We start from the raw sequence: 17,888 nt of genomic DNA, 5'->3' as shown, positions 1-17,888 counted from the left end.
ACCGAATACCGAAAAATCATCCATGAAGACTTCCATGATATCTTCCATAAGTTCGTCGAATATGGCCATCATATAACGCTGAAAAGTGGAAGGAGCATTACATAATCCAAAAGGCATTCTACGATAAGCGAACGTACCATATAGGCATGTGAATGTCATCTTTTCTTAATCTTCAGGAGCTGTTGGGATTTAGAAGTAACCAGAGAGTCTGTCTAGAAAGTAGTAACACATGTGTCTGGATAATCTTTCCAACATTTGGTCAATGAATGGCAAGGGGAAGTGATCTTTTCTTGTGGTGTCATTCAGTTTCATGTAGTCTATGCAAACTCTCCACCCTGTGACTGTTCTTGTTGGGATTAATTCATTCTTCTCGTTGGTCACAATCGTCATGCCTCCTTTCTTGGGGACAACTTGTACTGGACTTACCCAAGAACTATCAGAAATAGGATAAATAATTCTAGCATCTACAAGTTTAATTACCTCAGCTTTTACAACTTCCTTCATGTTGGGGTTCAGACGTCTTTGATCTTACACACACGGTTTGTATTCATCTTCCATCAAAATTTTGTGGGTGCAAAAAGAAGGGCTGATTCCTTTAATGTCAGAAATTTTCCAAGCTATGGCCCTTTTATGTTCTTTTAATACTTGGATTAATTCCTCTTTCTCCTTGGGTTGCAAATTAGAAGCAATAATAACTGGTAATGTAGAATTATTTCCAAAGAATACGTATTCTAAGTGGTTTGGTAATTGTTTAAGTTCCAGTTTGGGAGGCTCCTCAATAGAGGGTTTTTGCTTAAGTTCATCGTTTATCTTAATACCCTCATATTCTACTTGTCTTGATGAATGGTCATTAGTTTCCTCACATGTCTCCTCGTCTTGAACTGGATATGGTTTCATCGTCTCCTCTTGTATAATTTCCTGAAAAGCGTCTTGAGTAATATGATCCATAGAGTTAATGAAATAACATGAATCATCCTGTTCCCTAGAGAATCTCATAGCATCGTAAATTTTAAAGATAATCTCCTCGTCACCTACTCTAAGTACCAATTTACCGTCACCCACGTCAATCACAGCTCTAGCAGTCGCTAGGAATGGGCACCCTAAAATTAAGGGTACTTCCACATCTTCATCCATGTCAAGCACAACAAAATCAACAGGGAATATAAATTTATCTACTTTTACGAGTACGTCTTCTATAATACCCCTAGGATATTTAACAGATCTATCGGCTAGTTGAATACTCATCCTAGTAGGTTTAGGTTCCCCAAGACCAAGTTGTTTGAACATTTTATATGGCATCAAATTAATGCTAGCGCCTAAATCAGCTATTGCTTTTTCAACATTCAGACTAGCAATTAAGCAAGGGATAGTAAAACTTCCTGGATCTTTCAGTTTGGTTGGCAGCTTGTTTTGGAGTATGACGGAGCACTCCTCATTGAGTTCTACTGTAGATAAGTCCTCGAACTTCCTTTTATTTGTTAGAAGCTCCTTCAAAAATTTTGTGTAGGTAGGCATCTGTGAGATGGCTTCAACAATAGGTAAGTTGATATGTAATTGCTTAAAAAGTTCAAGAAACTTGCCAAATTGTGCATCAATACGATCTTTTTTTAATTTTGCTGGATATGGAACTGGTGGTTTATATTCCTCCGGCACTGGTTTATCACTATTTTCGGGTTTTTCTTCCCCCTTTTCACTTTCCACGGCTTCTTTTCCTAACTTCTTTTTAGATTTCGCAAACACTTTCCCACTCCTTAGTGTAACTGCTTTGACATGCTCTCTTGATTTGGTGTTACTAAGTAAATTTCCTAGTGGTCTTTCCGAGATCAGTTTGGATAACTGGCTTATCTGAGTTTCGAGCCATTGGATCGATGCTTGTTGATTCTTAAGTGTTGTCTCTGTATTTTGGAAACGGGAATCTAACACAGAGATGAATTTAGAGAGCATCTCCTCAAGGTTCGGTTTCTTCTCTTATTGATGATATGGGTGTTGAAAACCCCGAGAATTTTGTGGCTTTTGATTCCCTTGACCACCCTAAGAGAAATTTGGGTGGTTCCTCCAACCTGCATTATAAGTATTACTGTATGGGTTATTTTGAGATCGAAATTTATTGTTACCCATATAGTTGACTTGTTCCTCTTCAGTTGTAGGATTGGAGGATTGATATTCTGTATGCACACCTCCTCCACTTGAGTCACACCTCATTACTGGATCTACCTGCGTAGAACCAAGTAAACCATCAATCTTTTTATTAAGAAGTTCTACCTGATTTGACAGCATAGTAACTAAGTCGACGTTATAAACGCCGGCTGTTTTTGTTGGCTTAGTCCTCATGACTTGCCACTGATAATTATTCAGTGACATTTCTTCAATGAAGTCATAAGCCTCTTCAGGTGTTTTGTTGTTGATGGTTCCTCCAGCAGCTGGGCCAATCATCTATCTTGTTGAAGGATTCACACCATTGTAAAACGTTTTAACTTGCAGCCATAGAGGTAACCCACAGTTAAGGCACCTTCGCAATAGATCCTTGTATCTCTCCCATGCATCATAAAGTGTTTCTAAATCCATCTGCATAAAATAAGAAAAATCATTACGTAACTTAGCCATTTTAGCCGGTGAAAAATACTTTAGTAGAAATTTTTCAGTCATTTGTTCCCAAGTAGTGATGGACCCTCCTGGTAATGAGTTTAACCACTGTTTAGCTTTGTTTCACAGTGAAAAAGGGAATAATCGAAGGCAAATGGCATCATCAAAAACGCCATTAATTTTGAAAATGTTGCAAAACTCCAGAAAATTCGCCAAGTGAGTGTTGGGATCCTCATCCTACAAACCATCAAACTGAACAAACTGCTATATCATCTGAATTGTGTTAGGTTTCATTTCAAAATTATTCGTAGCAATAGCAGGTCTAACTATACTTGACTCAGTTCCTGTTAAAGAAGGTTTAGCATAGTCATACATAGTACGTACAGCAGGATTTTGATTAGCCGCAATTGCAGGAGGTAGTTGATTGCCTTGGTTTTCAGCCATCTCTTCGGTTGGGGGTTGAGTATCGTCTTCTTGCTCATTCTTCGTGTATCTTAAGCTTCGTCTTATTTCTCTTTGGTTTCTATGAACTATGCGATCGGTTTCTTCGTCAAACAATAATGGTCCCGACGAGTTTCTTCTAGTCATAAACTATGAAAACTTGCCAAGAGAAGGAAAAAGGAAGTTAATAAATAATAATAAAATTAAATTACATCGCAAGAAAGATAAATGGCTAAAGTAATAAAAATTGAGTGTTCCTAATATTTAAGGTTTTCCGCAATTAAACAAAAGGAAGAAAAGGAAAGAAATAAAATTTCATAAGAAATGCATTGAATTTTCTTTAAGTAGGAGAAATAGGGAGGTAGGTGTTAAAGATTTGTAATTAAGGGAAATACCTTAGCTCAACTATTCCTTCCCATTCTAAACGTTAGCTCAGTTTTCCACAAACGTTGAGTAGAATAACAATTTTAGAATTTCTATGGCTACAACAAACTGTCATGTCTGGTCTATTATGACAATGTAGGTGCCACCTACTTTTAAGTTAATCCAGTCTTGCATTTCCTGAATGGTGGAACTTATTATTCAGGTTTTTTTAGGGAGTTTACTTCAAATTTTCAATAACTTTTAATTGCTTAATTAAAATTTGAGCCACTAACTTTACAGAGATCTCTGCCATGCCTAGAAGGAAATGGCTGATATGACTCGTTTAGCATGCGTCATATTTTGTACATGGTGATCTATCTGCTCCCTCCTCCTACATTGCCTCCGGTAGAGATGGTGCCAAGGGAATATTATCAATTAATCCCTTAAATTTTTTTAAATGAAAAGTTAATTTAATAGTAAAAATATGCTTTGGGCTCCCATAAATGAAAAATTTTCAATTTAACCTCTTTAAAATTCTAGACCAACAAGCATATACAAAGAAAAACTTGTACTTTTAACTCATTAAAATTTTATAATTTAATTTTGATCCCTCAAATATAAACTTCTAACTCAAGTTCAAGAGAAAACGGCATTGCCCATTCCATATTAATTGAACATTTATCTAATGTATTTATTGCCTAGAGGTTACTTCTTAGATACTGTTAGTACAAATCTCCGATGAGGAAAATCTCAAACACACGAACGTAACTCAAATAGAAAAAGAAGAAATACAATAAGGCTCCAAGGCGTGTATCAAGCCACTATCTTTAAGGTTATATTTACCCCCACCTATTTTCGGTGTGCAAATGAGTTTCAAGCAAATTAACCTCGATGATACAATGAAGCCAATGACTATTAGTGTTTTGCACTGACGAGAATAGTCCATTAAGCACTAAGCAATGTATTACAAGAAACTCAATTTCTACAAAGAATTTTTGCTGTAACTCTTTATAGAACAATCTAATAATATTAGAAAAAAAGGAAGGATATAAAGAACTTTTAGAACTTATTGGTGTGTTTTCCAAATGAAATCTCATTCCAATTTATAGGAATTTTCATCTCTCTTCATAAAGATATCTTTCAATAGGTGTCTTTATGAATAAATAAATAATAATAATTATTCATTTAATTTTATAACTATTCAAACAATATTTTTATAACTATTCAAGTAATATTGTAATATTGTTTGAATAGTTATAATTGTTTTTCAAAAATCAAATGATATAACTTTTGACCAATGACCAAAAGATTTATCTTTTGTTTAATTACACACATTCATTTATAATTATTGGAATACAACAAAATTTGAAAATGTTCAACAATCTCCCCCCATTTTTAAAATATTTTAGATTTTGATATTTGTAGAAATCAATTTGCATAAATGAAAGTGTCTTACGATTGAACCTTTATTTAGTGAAAATATGTTAAAGTTAATCGAAATTGCGTGGTAGACTAAGCTTTAAGCCAACTATTCCATTTGATTAACCGAACACATCTCACACAATGATTTCAACATTGGTCAATGCATAGTATCTAGGGACACTATTATTGCCATGTGTCTGTGTCCTCTTTTCATGAGTGCTGTTAAAGCCAAGCCCTTGAGTTCCTAAAAACGGTCACATAGGTAGATCCCATCAAGAGTGTTCTCATAATTATAACACTCAAACATATTTATATTATGGGTCCATTAAGAGTACATTACTCATCCTTCCCTTATCATTACAGGTACCTAGCACTTTAATCTTAGGATGAATTTATTTATAGTGCTAACAGTCACATACTAATGATGTACTTTGTCTTATTGAACTCAAGACTTGATGTTCTACCAAGCGTTGAGTCGAGTTTCCATCATGGGTGACTTTAATTAATGGGCTTGAGTCCCATCCCTTTTGAGGTCCTTTTTACTACATCTCTAGCAAGACTTTTTGTCAAAGGATCCGCCAAAATTTTACTTAACCTTACATAATTAATAGTGATCACTCCATCAGAGATTAATTGTTTGACATAGCTATGTATTAATCCAATGTTTCTAGACTTTCCATTATATACTTAGTTATATGCTTTTGCTAGAGTAGCCTTACTATCACAACGGATAGAAATAGGTGAAATTGGCTTAGGCCATAAAGGTACATCATAAAGCAAATTTCTTAACCATTCTACTTCTTTAGATGCAGCGGCTAATGCAATAAATTATGTTGCCATGGTGGAATCAGTAATACATGTTTGTTTCTTGGAACCCCAAAAAATGTCTCCTCTACCAAGAATGAAGATCCACCCACTAGTAGATGCATGATCCTCCAAACTTGTAATCCAACTAGCATCCGAATACCCTTCTAAAACTGGAGGATATCCATTATAAGACAATCCATAGTTAATAGTTTTCTTTAAGTACCTAAGTACTCTATTCGAAGCTTGCCAATGCAAACTACTTGGATTACTTGTATATCTACTCAATTTCCCACAACATATGCAATATTTGGTCTTTTACAAGTCATTATGTACATAAGACAACCAATTAGACTTGCATATTTCAATTGATCAATTTTCCTACCACATTAGATACTAATTTTATTTGAGGATTCAAGGGTGTAGATGTAACAGCCCGTTTTTAGTGAAATCAGAATAGTGGTTTTGGGACCACAAGTCTGAGTCAGAAAGAAAATTTATTTTAATATTATTGCATGGTCTGCATTATGATAGGAAAGATGTATGAAAGTTTCGATAAGAAAAATTTATCGATTTCATGTTTAATTATAGAAAAGACCAAATTGAATAAAATACAAAAGTTGAGTTCTAGTAGCTATAGGTATCAAATAGCTATAGAATTCAAAATTTGAGGTCCTTATATGGTAATTAGACCATTAGATGGAGTTAGTAGATATTTACGATGAATTATCCATGGAAAATTAGAAAAAGAAAATGACTAAATTGGAATTTGAAATAAATAAAGATGATAATAACTTAATATCATCTTATTTCATAATCTTCCCCATGGAAAATTAGAAAAAGAAAATGACTAAATTGAATTTGAAATAAATAAAGATGATAATAACTTAATATCATCTTATTTCATAATCTTCCCCAAATATCTTCTATGGAAACCATAGCTAAGAAAGAGAGATTCAATCAAGCTTAATTGGGTAAGTAATCATGTCCCGTTTTTAGTAATTTTTACATTTCCAAGATCGTAATTGTAACACCCAGAACCCGAGACCGTTGCCGGTGTCGGACACGAGGGGTTAACAAGCCAAAACCACTTATGGCACCGACCAATTTGACATTCCCAGGCAAGCTGGAAAACTGTGTCGCTGTCGCCTTAAAAAGCATATATCGAGTTTCACAACTCGGAAACTGATTCCGTAAATTTTCCCTGAATTTAGACTCATATATCCATCCATGGATTTATTTCTAGAATTTTTGGTCGGGCCAATTGGTACAGTTTATTAGTTAAAGTCACCCATGTTACAGGGGTCGACTACACTGACCTTCGCGTGTTACAACTTGAATATCTCTCTGTACAGGGTTTCAATACTGATGCCGTTTGTTTCTAATGAAACTAGACTCAAAAAGGAATCTGCGCATATAATGCATGACTTCTAATTCATTCTGGATAATTTATGGTAAATTTTCAAAGTCACAACAGGGGACCCAGAAACCGTTCTGGTCCTGTCTCATGAGAACTTTAATATCTCTTGGTATACTGTTCATATGATCGTTTTGTTACTTTCATATGAAAATAGACTCGTCAAGGTTCGATTTCATAATTTATTCACTATTTAAAACCATTTATACAAATTTTGGTGATTTTTCACATCCACGTCACTGCAGCTGGCAGCATCTGTTTTTAAGGTAGGCTTTACCTATATTGTAGTTCCCATGGACCAACTATAGTCTAGTCATACTTAGGTCCACATATGATCATATTTAGCCATTCCAATGGCTGATCATGTGACCAACTCTCTCATTCCAAACCATAATCACATCATGAAACCAAATATAATTACAAACCACATATGGTCAAATTCCATACTCCACTTTTACGAACCATTTTCGCATGGCCGCACACATATACATCACAAGGTACTTAAAACAACCGAGGGTAGTCCTATACATGCCATATCCAAAACTCAACTAAAGGAGTACCAAAAGGGCTTTGATAGTGTGGTTGACTTCAACTTCTATGATCCCGAATCCGATCGCTAACGAGCAAAATCTATAAACAGAGAAACAAAGAAACGGAGTAAGCAATTTATGCTTAGTAAGTTTGAGCCATAATATACACACAACCAAAGCATAGCATTCAAGTAGCTAAACAATAATTCATATGCACAATTTCTCAAAGACATGCTTACTTCACAATCCCAACTCTCATGTTCATACACAAATAACGGCTTAGTTAATGCCGATAGCTCATTTATCATTGGAGCGAATATTCATAAGACTTACTCATAGTGTGCAAAGCACACACAAAACATACCTTGTTGTTGGGAACTTCACAGTGCATTAACTGAAAATTTTACAGCAAGCTTATAATTTTCAAATCACATACCTTCGGAGTTTAACCGGATATAGCTACTGCTCAAACGCCTTGGGACATAGCCCGGTTATGGTAACCCGCACAAATGCCTTCGGACTTAACCCGGATATCACAACTAGCACAATTGCCTTCGGCTTAGCCCGATATCATAGCTCGCACCATTGCCTTGGGCTTAGCCCGATATCACAACTCGCACAATTGCCTTCGGGCTTAGCCCGGATATCACAATTCGCACATTCATACACATCTTTGTTTCAATTTCATAACAAACTTTTATGCAAAATTTACTTAATCAAGAATATCATTTCGGCTCAATGGCCACATACAAGGGCACAATTTCGATTGCTTATTACTTGCTCAATCGAATCAAAATCTAAGTTTCGATACTCAAAACTTACCTCGGATGTTGTCGAACGATTCGATGGCAATTCGACTACTTTTTCCTTCCCTTTATCGGATTTGGTCCCCCTTTGCTCTTGAGCTTAATTTAACAAATAATTTGATTCAATCATTTGAGTATCGAAAAGAGGAACTCAAGGCACTTAGCCCACATATATTCACTAGACATTAAAGTCACATAAGTACGGAATTCATGAATCGACTCAACACACAAAGCCTTCAACATGCTTACTCATGGCCGAACAACACAACCTCTTAGGCACTCATTCATGGCCGATTATGCATGTTGATGTTGAGGCCAATTACATGTTTAACACCACACATGAATGGCACACATTTTACTAGCTAATGCTTTACATATTGTAGCTCAATACTTATAATATAGCATCAAGCACTCATATGGCCGATTATACTTAGTCATACTTGCACCAAATCAACAATAAATTCCAAGATTTTCACATCATATGTGTACTAGGCCGAATGTACTTGCAATTTCACAAACATTCTTCAACATTTTCTTCTTTAAACAAACATATTTATCACTTATTTCATAACCAAAACATCATGTGCAAACATATATACACATATAGGTGCAAGGCCGAATTCTCAAGGTGTTAACAACCATCCAAAACACAATTTTTAACTATCATGCAAGAAGCATAAACCATGCTCATGAGCATACCATGGCCAAACACCTCACACACCATACCCCTTTTAAATTTTTGGTCATGGTTAAACAAAGGATTCAATGTCTTACTCAAGAATGCTAAAAGAAATTTCAAGAGTAGTCAATCCATCATTGCATGCATCATCAACAAGCTTCACATTTAGCATGCAATGGCTTTAACACAATATCAACCTTGGCCAAATACCATTTCCATGGCACAACAAGGACTTGAACCATGGCTAACATGAACATCAAGTTAGCAACTAAAACATGCATGAATCTCATGACACAACCTCAAACATACCTTAATCTTGATGCAAGTATAGCCAAATCTCCTTCTAGATCTCTTCTAAACCAAAAATGGAGCAAAAATCCCTCCTTCTTCCTTAGTTTTGGCTCAAAGAAAGGATGAACAAATTTTTTTCTTTCTTTCTCTACAACTCACGGCAATGGGGGGGAGATACCACACTCACACACATTTTTTTTTCATTCTTTTCTTACCCATACACCTTTGTTTATTATTTCTCCCTAATGCACCAACAAAACATGTTTCATGACATGTTTAGCCCATCCTCTCTTGCCATGGCCGCCACCACCTATAAAAGGGGAATTTGACATGCAAGTCCATTGTTTTGCATGCATGCTTTAATTAGTCATCACACATTTCCTATCGTACTTTCAAAGTTCACTACTAAGTCCTTTCTAGTGAAATTCACCTTTATAACACTAAATCAATCATCAAAAATGTCACACACAAATTAACACATATCATAGGCATCAAAATAAATTTTAAATTATTTTTATGCCTCGGTTTTGTGGTCCCGAAACCACATTCTGACTAGGGTCAATTTTCGGCTGTCACAGTAATAACCTAATCTATTTATTTTGGGGATTAATTTGCAAAGTTATCAAAGTATTAAAAGTTTTCCATGGATGAGTACGCTGAAATTTTGAAATTTATGTTAGAAAATGAAAGGTTGTTGATAGATAAACAATTTTGTAAAGGAAATTTTGATGAAATTGTGATTTAAGACTAAATTGTAAAGATGTAAAATTCATGGAAAATATCTAATTTTTGTGAAATACATGGGTTGTAAATGTTATATATTGATTATATTTGGAATAAGGATTAAGTTGCATGAATTTCAATTTCCGAGCCTAGAGACGAAATTAGAATTAATTAAAAGTATAGGAGCAAAATGGTATTTCTGCCTAAAATGTGAATTTGATTGACTTGAAAATGAATTTCATTAAATTGATTTAAATTTACTCATATAGATCTGGATAGACCTAGTACGGAATTGGATCGAGAAAAAAAAAGTATCAGATTCGTAAATCTCCATATACGAGCAAGTAACGAGGTAAGTTCATGTAACTAAATTGTGTATATTTATATGCTTGAATTGAATGTTGTGTACGTGAATTGTATAAATACCATATACATGAAATTGATTACATATCTGATAAAGCCCGATAACTATTAAATCTCATTTGAATAATGGAATTCGATGGATACAGGATTTCCCGAATTGGTTGTAGTCCTACATATGTTGCAGACACACCACAGCTCCTACGAGTATCCCGTTATAAGCCCTCTCGAGCTTCCCGTTATATGGTTCCTGCGAGCATCCTAATCGGTAGTGATCTTGCATATGTTGCGGACTACTGCAACTTTTTGTGAGCGTCCTGTTATATGATCTGTTGTGATCCTGCATAAATTGTGGACACAAACGCAGCTCTTTATGAGCATCCTGATAGAGGTTCTTTGTGATCTTCTTGATATGGCTCACTTGAACATCTTGCTATATGGCTATCCGGAGCTCTATGATAATAACTCTTCGGAGTTACCTGTTAAGCTCAACGAGCTTCCTATTTTAAACTCTTATGAGTTTCCTATTATAGCCCGGATAAGCTTCATGTTACATGGCTTACATGAGCATCCTGTTATATGGCTCGAGAGAGTGCTTCCTGATTACGTGCCCTAATTGGGTACCCCTGAATATGAATTGACGATTTACAGTTTTGTACACTTTGAGTGTACTACATGTGTATTTATATATATTTCAAATAAATTCAACAGGAAGAGTTCTAACATGGTTAAAATGAACTTAAGATGATCTGTTATGGAAATGCACATGTTATATGGAAATATGATATGAAAAGCACATGTTTATGAAAGTTACTACATGATGAGCTCATCTTTGATTCTTGAAATTTATGTGAAGTAATGACTAACATGTTTGATGAAGTTGTGTGTTTTAGGCTATTAGCCAAATTGCTTGGATGTATTTTTGTATGCTTACCTTAAATGTAAATGTATGGTAAGTTAAATTCCCGTTATGCAAACTTATTAAGCATTAAATGCTTACTTTGTTTTATTTACCTCTATTTTATAGTACTCAGAGGCTCGTGAAGGTTGGAATTTGGTCAAAGTTACATCACACTATCCCTCGAACCTCTCGGTCTATGAAATAAGCTAACTTTTGATATAATGGCATGTATAGGTTAAATAGATTAAATGATGAAATATTTTGGTTGTAACTAGCCATTGGAATGACTAGTATTAAGCATACTTTGATGTAATTATATAAGGACTTATCATGTTTGAGGTGTATTGAAAATGGTTTTATGGTGGAAGGTATATAAACCAAATGATGGATGGAATTGAATTAGTATAATTGATAAAATTTGCATATATACATAAGTGCAACTTTGGTAAGTTTAATCACTTAAACATATGTGCTAATATGTCATACATAATACTTGTATTTTGCTTGATTTAAATGTATTGAAATGGCTTAGAAATGTATTAAAATGTTAATGTAGGTACAAGGCAAATTTGTGTGAGAAATAAGGCTTGGAAATGGCCTTATTTTGTCCATAGGGGTAGACACACATGCATGTGTCTTAGCCGTGTGTGACACATGGTCATGCGCACAAACGTGTGGTTTGGTTGTGTGTCCTCTGCATCTTGAAAATTTAGAAATAGAATGCTTCGATTTACTCACATGGACAGAGGCACGAGCGTGTATCTCAGCTGTGTGTGACACACGGCCTAGAACACAGGCGTGTGTCTTGGCTGTCTGAATCCTGCACTTAATTTTTAAAAATTAAATTGTTCATACTGTCTAGCTACGGGCGTGTGGCTAGCCGTGTGACTCAAGCCAGAGAGTTACATGGGTATGGACACGGGCGTGTATCTCACATCGACTGCCCACACGGCTTGAAACACAAGCATGTCACTTGGCTGTGTGAGCCTCACGGCCTACCTACATGGGCATGTGTCCCCTGTATCTAATAAAAATTTTGAAATTTTCAAAAAAAAATTTGAGTTTTCGATATATTCCCGATTTATTTCTAATGCATAATTTGGGCCTTGATGGTCTATTTAAGGGACGATATGATTGAATATGATTGGTTTCAGATATGAATAGTAAATGAAATGAATTAACTGTATTTGTTCTGTAAAATCTGGTAATGCTCCATAATCCTATTTCGGCAACGGATATGGGTTGGGGTGTTACAGTAGATGTTGGTATAAAATTGAAAAGATCAAACTTGTCAAACTTACTATATATACACTTTTCGAATTCATTTATTTTATTGTCATTAGCTAAAACAACCTTGTCAAACTTTTGGTGCCACTGTTTTGGCCCTTGTTTAAGTCAATAGAAATATTTAACAAGCTTACATACCTTATGCTCTTGTCCTGGAACAACAAATCCTTCTGGGTTCCATGTACACTTCCTCTTCCAATTCACCATTTAAAAATGCAGTTTTAACATCTATTTGGTGAACAACCAAATTATATATAGAGGTAAGTGATATTAAGAGTTTAATTATAGCAATTCTTTCAACTGGAGGGGTCACACGGCCATGTGACACAAACGGTTCAGACACACGTCCGTGTCTCAGGCCGTGTGGACATTCAAAGTAGGGACACACAGTTGTGTCCCAACCTCTGTCTGTGCCTGTGTAACTCTCTAAATTGGGTCACATGGCCAAGTCACATGTTCGTGTGCTAGGCCGTGTAACTCTCGAAATGGCCTCATACGCCTGTGTGTCAGGCCATGTGCTAGGTCGTGTAACTGTCTGACTTGCAACACTTTGAAACCTACAAGAACCACACGACTGAGACACACACCCATGTCTTAGGCCATGTGGACAAGAATTAGGCCATTTTCAAGCCATTTCTTTCACCCAGATTACGCACACACATACTATCTATTTGCATCTATTTCAAGCATTCAAAATGTACCTAAAATATGCATAATCAAGCTAGAACAAAATGTTACCAATTCATATAACCAATATGCCTCAAGGTACCACAATCACAAGTTATCAAATTAACTTACAACATACATATAATTAGCCATTTATCAACTCAACATTTTCTACTTAATTCCATACCAAACCATACCACATTGGCCACAGTCAAACATACTAAAAGAGCCATTTATAACATGTATTCAATTAACCATTCAAACGCACACCATTTAAGCACCAAAATGCCAAAATGTTAACAATCATAAAGCCATATATACATGCTAACGTAACAACTAACCAACCACCCAAAATACCATATTTACAACCCAAACATATTGGCCATTTCATCAAAAACAAAATACCTATACATGCCATTATAACCAAGACTTGAAAACATCAAAATCTACCAATATATAGTGTGATATGTCTCCGACAATATTCCAACTCGAACAAGCTTTCGATTAACTATAAAACATAGAAAAAAAACACAAAGTAAGCATATAATGCTTAGTAAGTTCGTAATACATAAACTATGCTTACCAATACAATGCATAAGCTTAAAATAAATATAAATCAAATCCAACACAAGCTTGACACAAGCCTAAGCATCACAAACATCCCAACTTAGTGCTTAATCACATAAATTCTATATCAACACATGATAAAATAACTTTCATAAGTTTAAATCATATAAACTCATACTTTCCAAAATCATGAATATACATGCTTCTTACCTTCCATACTAACAAAGTAACTTGCATTAAAATTCTTACCGAACCTCATATGAAGTGGAATCATGATGGTCGCCACAATCCTATTTCATAGTTAATGGTCGTCACCATCCCTTTTTATAATCGATAGCCGAAGCTATTCCTTTTCATAATTCGATGGTCATCACCATCCCTTTTCATAATCGATAGCAGAAGCTTTCCCTTTCCATAATTTTATGGTCGTCACCATCCCTTTTCATAATCGATAGCCAAAGCTATCCCTTTTCATAATTCAATGGTCGTCCCATCCCTTTTCATAATTGATGGTCGTCACCATCCCTTTTCATAATTTATAGTCAAAGCTATCCCTTTTCATTGGTCAATGATCGTTGATATGCCATATGATTTTTCCACCGAGACATAATTTGATATTATAAAATAATAGAATTTTAAACATAATTTAACACGCTATTTAAACGTACGAACTTACCTCGACGACAAAATATAAAAACGGAGTCGATTAATCCAAAGCTTTCTCTTTGCCTTGATCTAAAGTCATATGAGGTCTATCTTGAACTGAATGAATAAATTCAATCAATTTAATAGTCATTCTTTTCAAATCAATCCAAATTCATATTTTTGCAAAATTATAGTTTTACCCCTAATGTCTTGATTTCTTTATAATTTAGTCATTAAGCTTGTAAAATGAAATTCATACAATTTCATCCCTACCTAAGCCTAGCCGAATTTCATATAAGCTCATAGCAGCCCACACATTCATTATTTCAGAAATTACACCATGAATATTTCCTATTTTTCAATTTAATCCATAATTGACAATTTCATTAAAAATCACTTAAAAAAAGTTGTTTATCTAACAACAAAGGTTCATTTTCTTCCATCAATCTTCACAAAAAACATGAATTCATTCATGGAAAAACCTTATTCTTTTAACAGTTTTGCAAATTAGTCCTTGAGCTAGCTAAATTAAGCTACAACGATCTAGAAAACATAAAAATCATTAAAAACGAAACTGAAATTCACTTACATGCAAGGATATAATGACTGAACCTTCAAATGCACTTCAATAGAGTTTTTCTTTCCTTATTTTCAATTGAAGATGGACAATAAGATAATAGGTTTATTTTTTTTATTAATTTTACTAACCTTTATTTATTAAATTACATGTTTAACCTTATTATTAACCTTTGAAAATTCATAACTAATGTCCATATTTGTCCACTCAATATATCAATGGTACATAAATCCCTTAACAAATTAAGTTCATAGTCATTTGATACCTTTAACTTATAGAACTTTCATTTTGCACCTTTTACAATTTAGTCCTTTTCACTAAATTAAACATGCAAATGATAAAATTTCTTAATGAAACTTTTATAGGACCTTTCTAATACTCCATAGAAATTAAAATAATAATAAAATAAATATTTCAACGTTAGATTTGTGGTTTCAAAACCACTCTTTTGATTTCACTGAGAAACGGGTTGTTACAACTCTCCACCCTAAAAGAATTTTCATCTCAAAAAATCTTACTAGCAAAGAGGTTCGGATATTATTTTCTCATAGCTTCTTCCGATTCCCAAGTGGTCTCCTCTATACCGTGTCGTTGCCAGAGAACTTTTACTAAAGCTATATTTTTATTTTGTAATTCTTTAACCTCTTGAGCTAAGATTCTAATCGGTTCTTAGCTATACGACATATCAGGCTGAATCTGAACATCCGCTGGTGAGATAACATGCAAAAGGTCTAATTGATAACATCGTAACATTGATACATGAAACACATTATGAATATTTTCTAACTCTGACGGTAAAGCTAAATGATACGCTACTAGCCTGATTCTTTCAATAATCTCATACGGCCCGATAAATCACAGGACTTATCTTTCCTTTACGACCGAAATGAAGAACTTTCTTCCAAGGAGATACTTTCAAGAATACTTTATCGTCGACACAAAATTCAATATCTTTACGTTTTAAATCTGTAACACCCCGAACCCGAGACCATTGCCGGTGTCGGACACGAGGGGTTAACAAGCCAAGTTCTCATATTTTGCCCACCAATTTGACATTTCCAGTCAGGCTGGAAAACTGCATCACCGTCGCCTTAAAAATCATATCTCGAGTTTCAAAACTCGGAAACTGGTTTCGTAAATTTTCCCTGAATTTAGACTCATGTATCCATCCATGGATTTATTTCTAGAATTTTTGGTCGGGCCAATTGGTACAGTTTATTAGTTAAAGTCACCCATGTTACAGGGATCGACTGCTCTGACCTTCGCGCGTTGCAACTTGAATATCTCACTGTACAGGACTTTAATACTGGTGCCGTTTGTTTCTAATGAAACTAGACTCAAAATGGAATCTGTACATATTAGGCATGACTCCTAATTCTTTCTGGATAATTTATAGAAAATTTTTAAAGTTATGACAGGGGACCCAGAAACCGTTCTGGCCCTGTCTCACAATAGCTTTAATATCTCTTAACATGTAACTCCTATGACCATTTCGTTTCTTCCATATGAAAATAGACTCCATCAAGGTTCATTTACATAGCTTATTCACTAATTAATACCATTCCTACAAATTTTGGTGATTTTTCACATTCACGTCACTGCAGCTGGCAGCACCTGTTTTTAAGGTAGGTCTTACCTATTTTGTAGTCTCCATGAACCAACTAGTCTTGCCATACATAGGTTCATATATGATCATTTTAACCATACCAATGGCTGATCATGTGACCAACACTCCCATTTCCAATCCATAATCACATCATGACACCATATATATACATACAAACCACAAATAGTCTAAGTTCATGCTTCCTTTTACGAGCCATTTTCGCATGGCCGTATACATATACATCACCACATTTTTAAACCAACAAGGGGTTGTCCTATACATGCCATTTCAAAATTCAACCAAAATTTATACCAAAATAGAGGCGTTGATAGTGTGGATGACTTTGACTTTATTGATCCCGAATCCGATTGCTATCGAGCGAAATCTATAGAACAGAGAGCCAAAGCAACGGGGTAAGCATTTTTATGCTTAGTAAGTCTCAAGGAATATAATCAGCTTTAATTAAAGCAATACATTCACATAACCAAATACATCATTCCATTAATACTCATTCACATAGTCATTCTTACTTCACACTTCATCATTATATACTTTCACAAAGTATCGATCAATTCAATAGCTGAAATTCATTAGTCGATTGAGCGAATGTTGCTCAAACATGTCGACTTTCCAATGCACATATAAACGTATTCTTATTCTTTGGGCTTTTTGAGCGTACTAATTGAATTTATTACAGCAACCAACACTCACCTCCAGCCCAAGATTCTTCGAATATAACCGGATATAACCACGCACAAATGCCTTGGTCTTAGCCCGGATAGAATGTCTCGCACGAATGCCTTGGTCTTAGCCGGATGTAGCCACTAGCACAATTGCCTTGGTCTTAACCGGATATAATTTCCAGCATAATTGTCTTCGGGCTTAGCCCGGATATCATTCAATTTCTCATGCACACATACATCAATAATCATTGGACATACATATTTCATTTTCAAGTTACTAAGGCTCAAACACAATTATAATCACTAGCATAATCGCGGGACTTAGCCGGGTATTATTCAATACTCATACACACATAAATCAATAATCAATACATCCATATTTCATTCCACATAATTCAAGTAAGGTCACTTCTTGAGGACTTACCTCGGATGTTGTCGAACGGCTTTTACGGCTATTCGATCACTTTTTCCTTCCCCTTGTCCAATTGTGGCCCTCTTAGCTCTTGAGCTTAATCTTGATGCAAACTTAGCCAAATC

The sequence above is a fragment of the Gossypium arboreum genome, chromosome 3 (genome assembly GCF_025698485.1).
Source record: "Gossypium arboreum isolate Shixiya-1 chromosome 3, ASM2569848v2, whole genome shotgun sequence".
Taxonomy (NCBI): Eukaryota; Viridiplantae; Streptophyta; class Magnoliopsida; order Malvales; family Malvaceae; genus Gossypium; species Gossypium arboreum.
The sequence above is the reverse complement of the archived record's forward strand: the minus strand, read 5'-3'. Positions refer to the sequence as shown.